Genomic DNA, 7,279 nt, shown 5'->3' on the forward strand with positions numbered 1-7,279 from the left:
CTGGTGACTTTGACAACACACTGAGCTTTGGGTGATCTTGACACAGGTGTTTTAGTGAAACAGTAGGGCTGAAAGACTATTTGTATTAGGTTGAAGAATTACATGTGAAGGAAGGACATGAAGGAGAAGCTTCAGTCCTGTACTCTCAAGGTTAGACCGCTTATCTAATACTGACAATCTAGGAATAATTTTATGACAGCCAAAATCAATTTCCTTTTTAAATGAAATGTAGTCTCACTCTCTGTAAACCTTTTAAAGCTACACAGCTCCTGATGTATCTGGAATGCTGAATGGATTGCTTAGCTAGCAATATTTATTATGCTATCTGACCTAGAATTTAATATTTGTCATCAGTCACTAATTTTTAAATTTTCTTGCTTACTCAAGCCATAATACAAAAAATAAATCTGCATTTAAATGACCATATGCTGGTGGTCAACAACAGCTGTGCAAAGTATCATGGTAAGGTACCACGGATAGTTACAAAAGAGGTAGAAGCATAATCACAATCTTCCAGGGAATTTACAATCTAAACTGAAGCTGCCAACCAATGTGTATAGAAAGCAATTAAGTCAATTCCTTTTATAGTAATCTCAGTATAGTCCTTGTTGTTCATAATATAATTTATTATGTGTAAGAAAGCCATTCTATACAAGTAATAACTTAAATATTACTTATTTCAGTACTTCAAAATGTATTTTGGAAATACATGATTACATGTATCAATAAATTTTTAGAAGCTGCAAACTAGAAAACGGAGTCTGAAACCAAGATTAATCTAGACAGTTGTTTATATGAGGATAGAGTTATCTCTCTCTTCCCTCCTATTTAAACCCAGTCTTTCCTTCTATGACTACAATCCCACTTCCTCAAACTTTGTCAGGGCTTCCTTCTCTGAAATATCTCTCAAATGTCTCCTTTCTTTTGCTTCTTCAACCTCTCTTTCTGGTAGTTTATCTCCATCAGTATGTAAACTCTCTCAAGATTCATATGTATTAAAAAAAGACAAATGTTTTCCAAGTCCCAGAAGTGTAAGATGTGCCAAGTGAAATGCATGTTTTCCCCTCACTCCTGACACACATACCTTTCACAGTGATTACAGGTTGACTTTTCCTTGTGATTTTCCCCCTCAGTGAGTAGCGTCACCCATGCCAGAAATCTCGAATGCATCATTGACTCTTTCCTGTTTTACCCCCACTTTTAATTTATCACTAGGTCCTATTGATTTACCTTCTAACATCTTTTTAATTCAGCTACATCTTTCCATGACTAGGATATTACCCTAATCTATTGCACAGTGTCTCTCACCTAAATCGCCTATGGCCTTTTAATGGATTTCTAGAACTCATTGGAATTTGTTCTCCTCCATTGTCTCCAGTGCATGTATGGTGATCTTTCTAAATGCACATCCCTAGATTAAAAGCCTTTAGGGCCTCCCCCATCACTACCCGGATCAAATCTGAACCTCTTACCTCAGTATATAAGACCCTTCTGACTTTGCTTATCTTTGCTTATGTTGAACACACACACACACACACACACACACACATACACACACACACACACACACACACCATTTTTGGAAGTCATGTTCTTTCTCATCGCTGGGTTATGTGCATGCTGTCGCCTCTCCTGGGAAATATTTCTCTGTTTTTGTCCTCCCCATTGGCCAACTTACTCACTCTAGCTTCCAGGTGAAATGTCACTTACCCTAAGAAGGCTTTCTTAAGTGCCACAGATTCCAAGAGACTCTGTGCTTTTCCTATCAGAGTTCTTACCAAACTCCATGTTGTGTGATTGATTATTTTTGGTCTGCTGAAAGGAAAAAATGAAGTGCTACTTAATCTCAGATTTATAACTTGGTTTTCTCCACCATCTTTTAATATGTACTTATACAACGAGTTTCCAAACATGACCAAAATGTCAGGTTAAGCAATTGGAATAATTAAAAATATCCTGGTCTGAAAGTGTGCCAGAATGATGGTGCCTAATTATTATTGATTGCACTTATGTTTCACCCTTTTTGAAAAAATAATTTTTCTAGTACCACCTGCTACGTGATGAAATGAAACTCAATTTCAACTACCCATCAGTGTTTTCTTTTTCTCCCATGTTTCTTCTGATTTTGCCAGAACTTTAAACTTTCAATAATTAATTTAGTGAAGCATTTTAATTTGCTTGTTTATTATATTGAAAGTAATATAGTTTTAAAATCCTTTTTGAGATTTGTTTGCGCAATACATCTTTAGTAAACACCACAACATGCTTCTATATTGGTCATTTAGTAAAATAGCCTGTTGACACTTTTGCCAACCCAAAAGAATCCAGACATGCAGAATATAATCAACACCATTATGATTGATAAGCAGCATAAACTATCTAGCTTAAATAGCCACCGAGCTCATGATCCATGAAATGTGCCCACATACCCCACTCGACCACTATTCCACTTTAAAAAATAATTTATTTCATTTATTAAACTAATATATGTACTTCATGGACTGCAACAATGCTCATATGGAATAATAACAGCTCCCTGTCCCCCCTTTTAGCTCTTGTGAATTCTACACTCCTAAAACAATAATTTCTTATTCTTCTTCCCCACTAGCTTTTGCCGGCATGTCTCATCACATTTGTAAATAATTTGTTTATACTGCTACTTTTTGTTTTTCAATTAGATCTTACTTATATGCTTATTTTTTTACTTTCAAAATTTTGACACATAACACATACAGAAAAGGACATAAGACATGTATACTTAAAAATAATTATAAAATTTTATTTATAAAACATATGTATTATAACTGTATTACACATTAACATTACACATATAACTATATTACACATTACACAGATAACATTACACATATTATATGTGTAATATGATTACACATTACCCATATTATATGTGTAATATGATTATACATTACCCATATTATATGTGTAATATGATTACACATTACCCATATTATATGTGTAATATGATTACACATTGCACATATTATATGTGTAATATGATTACACATTGCACATATATGTGTAATGATTACACATTGCACATATTATATGTGTAATATGATTACACATTGCACACATTATATGTGTAATATGATTACACATTGCACACATTATATGTGTAATATGATTACACATTGCACATATTATATGTGTAATATGATTACACATTGCACATATTATATGTGTAATATGATTACACATTGCACATATTATATGTGTAATATGATTACACATTGCACATATATGTGTAATATGATTACACATTGCACATATTATATGTGTAATATGATTACACATTGCACATATAACATTACACATATTATAACTGAATTACACTTTACACATATAACTGTATTACACATTAACATGTACATTTACATGAAGAATAAACTTATAAATTAATAACATCATCAACATCATAATCACTGCTCCAAGGCCAAAAGATCCCCATACATCTCTTCTAAATCACAACTGTCCTCTGTCTCTCAAGAATTAACAGTTATCTTTATTTGTATAATAAATTTCCTTGCCTTCCTTTGCTGATTTTTAAAATCAACTATGTATGCATCTCTGTAAAATAGAGCTTGGTTTTGCCAGATTTTGCACTTTATATTAATGGGCTCATACAGTAGTGCTGTAGTTCTCAATGGGAGCAGCTCTGCCCTAGGAGACATTTGACAATGTCTAGAAACATTGTGGTTGTCACACCTGGGGAGAGGGGAACAATACTGGTGCCTACTGGTTGGGGTCAGGGATGTTACTAGCATCCTACCATCCTATCAAATATAGGATAACCCCCATAACAAGCAGTTTTCTGGGCCAAAATGTCAATAGTGCTGAGGTCAAGAAACCTGTTGAAGAGTGTTCCATTGTATGGATATACCACAAAATTTAGTTATTTAAACTATAGCTGATGGAACGTGAATTGTTTTCATTTTGGGATGAAACAATGCTTCTATGACTATTTTGATGTCTATATCCTGGTAATACAAGTGGTTTCTCTATAAGTGGAATGTTTTTAATCATAGGATTAGCATCTTCAACTTTCCTAGATGCTCCTCATTTGTTTCCCAAAGTGAATGTTAGATTTTTACTGTTAAAAATTAAGATGTGACTTTCTTAAGCCATAACTATCAAGCACCCTTTCCTTCTACTTTTTCTTTCAATTTATTTATGTCATGGTTTTGTTTAAAACAATTTTCAGTGTTTATTTAGACAAGGTGAATTTGCTCATATCGAAGCTATATAACTATGATTATATATTTTTTTCTATATAAGCAAGAATTTTGGGGGAGATTAACAATTGTCTAATTTCTTCTTGTTTGCTTGCTTTTTTATGTAGCTGTCATTCATTTATCCTCAGATGCTTTCATGGGACTACAAACTCCCATATGTTGTATGTTTCCTTGGAGATGCCCTTCCTCTGCTCTTCTGCTTTTAACAAGACTGATTGACTGATGGTTTCATAGACAGGCTAGGTTTCTTTCCCCTCTATCACCTTGGGAATAGCTTTTGAGTATTTCCTGTGTTGGATTCACCTGTTGCCTGGATTCCTTCATTTTCTTCCTTAGTTTTGTGGAAACACACTTTGGCAGAGTAACTTCATATTTTACTTTTCTCAACTTTGACTGTTGAAACTCTTTTACTGTGTTTTATTTTTCCTAGCATATTTTCAGTTTCCAAGAGCACTTTCTCGATCTCTGAATGTTCCTTTTGTTCATACATCACACGGGCTTTGCTTCTTGTTTCTTATTGCTCTGTATTTCCTAAAAGGTCTACTGGTTTTTGCCTACTCATTCATATTTCAAAATGTGGCACAAAGAGGACACTTGGAAATTCTACGTACATGGGCAGAAAGGAGCAAGAACATAGCCCATTTCAGTGAGAACCCTTCTCACTCTGATGTTGATATTTGTGGGTTTTTTTTTCCCTGGGGCAGGTTATTTTTTTCAGAACAGAATCTCCATTCTCTTGCTGGGACATATAAGGCTGCTGGTCGCTGCTAAAAGGGATGTGGGCTAAAGATCTCACTGTTTATGAGGCAATTCTTTGCTAAATCTTTTTTATTGCAGATAGGGTCCACATTTCCACCTTCAGCTGTTCTTGCCATGATGAAGTCCAAAGTCCGGAGAAAATCTGGCACAACCTCTTCAGAAAATAAGTCTGTCTTTCAACAATACTGATCATATAGAGAAGTTATGGATGCCAGGATCTGTTAGACTTAGAATCAGTTCTTTCATTTTTGGCCTTACTTCAGTCCCTTGTCTTCCCTTCCAAGGAAACTGCTGCCTCCCTTCCTGAGGCAGGTCTGGGTTGTGAACCATGTCAGCCTCCTTGCTTCTCGGAAAGACATTCAGTAGAGAAAGCAAAAATCTGAATAAGTTGTCCATCTATCTGGTTTTCATCTTACACAATTTTGTTAACATTTCTAGTTGGCTGGTGTCATCTCTTTCATCTCTGTCCTTGTGGGTTTATGTATTTAATTTTTTTTGTCATTTTAGTGGAATTTTAGAAGAAGGATGAGGAAAAACACATATATGTTTAATCCACTATCTTCAACCATTAATCCTTCTCTACTGCTAAAGTTACATAATATGTGATATATATATATGTAATATATATATATGTGTGGGTATATATATATATATGAACAGGAAATAAGAAAACAGAGATATATTGTCTTTCTCTTTCTCTCTGTCTCTCGCACACACACACACACACACACACAACATGCATACACACAAACTGCTTTAGATGAGGTCTCTGATGTGGTTTTCAGATTATTAGTTACAAAGATCCCATTTCTGTTCATTTTCTCAGATTCTAAGCCTACTCCTTTGTCTTGACCTCCCCTTCCTCTCGACTTTCACGACACCAGTTTTCTTCGTTCCTTTCAGTCTTTTCTACATTTCTCTTCTCTGCCCAGTCTTCTTGCATTTGGGACCTCTAACAGTTTACTGTCCATCTCTTCTTTCCTTTTTTTCTACTCTTTGACTTCTCTTCTAGTATTGCTATTCACCCCCTTCTTTAATTAGCATCTCAAAACCATAATAAACAAGTTTGTGTCTTTAACCCAGAGATGCTCCTAATTTTCTCTGTGTATGCTCCATGATATCTTAAGTCATTATTTTCCAAATGGAATTCATTACATCTCCAGAACTCTCTTCTCTTTCAACTCAATTGCTGCCTCTCTTTTTCTTTGATATTGCTTATTTAAATCAGGGGTCAGCAATATTTTTCTGGAAAGGCCAGATAGTAAATATTTTAGGCTATTTGTATGTTTCTGTTAACTATTCAACTATGCTGTTATCGTGGAAGGCAAGCTTAATCAATACATAAGCAAATGGGTCTGACTGCATTCCAATAGGATTTTATTTACAAAAACAGAGCAGCAGGCTGGATTTGGCCCTCTGGCCATAGTTTTCTGACCCCTGGTCTAGGTTAATGGCCATTCTAACCAGAAACCTCTTAACTGAGCTTCCTCTCTCACATCTGGCCAGTATGCCCTGCTGACTCCGCCCTTTCAGATCTGCCCTGTTTCTACAGCCCGGCCTGCACACTTTCCTCTCTCAGAGCTGCATCTTTTCACCTGTTAATTGTGGTAGCTGTTTATCCAGTCTGTCTGCTTTCTGTCTTGTAGTCCTTCAGCCCATGTTACATGCTGTTTTCAAAGCAGTCTTAGGCAAGCAGAACTTAATCCTGTGACTGCTTGTTGAAAATACTCAATGTTTTGCAAAGATCTATATGGCAGCGCTTCTCCAATTTTAGGTGCATAAGGGCTACTTGAAGTATTCGTTAAAGTAAATATTTCTGGGCCCCATCCATCCTGGGAGTTCTGATTATGTAGTTCAGAGTTGGGAGCCAGGAATTCGCATTTTTAATAAACCATTCAAAATGACTCTGTGACATATGGTCTTCAGACACTTGAGAAACACTAGCCCATGGTAAAGAGCAAACACCTATATAACTATAGTTTACCCACCAATATGTAAGTATACAAAAATGTAAAAGGCATAGCTCTTGCCATCTGGGAACTCACAATCTAATAGAGAAGATAGACACAGAAACAAACAAAGGGAGTTAATATGTTTTAGATACCCAAATAGAGATATGTCCATAGTAAGAATCCCAGAGTTTAGGAGAACTCATCCAAGAAGATGGTACTTGAGTTGAGCCTTAAAGGAAGTTTGCTAAGCGAAGAAGGGTTTAATGACATTACTGGAAAAATTACTATCATTCCAAGAAATGTGAAAGTAGTAAA

This window comes from Macaca fascicularis, chromosome 17, assembly GCF_037993035.2.
Source record: "Macaca fascicularis isolate 582-1 chromosome 17, T2T-MFA8v1.1".
In the NCBI taxonomy this organism is placed as follows: Eukaryota; Metazoa; Chordata; class Mammalia; order Primates; family Cercopithecidae; genus Macaca; species Macaca fascicularis.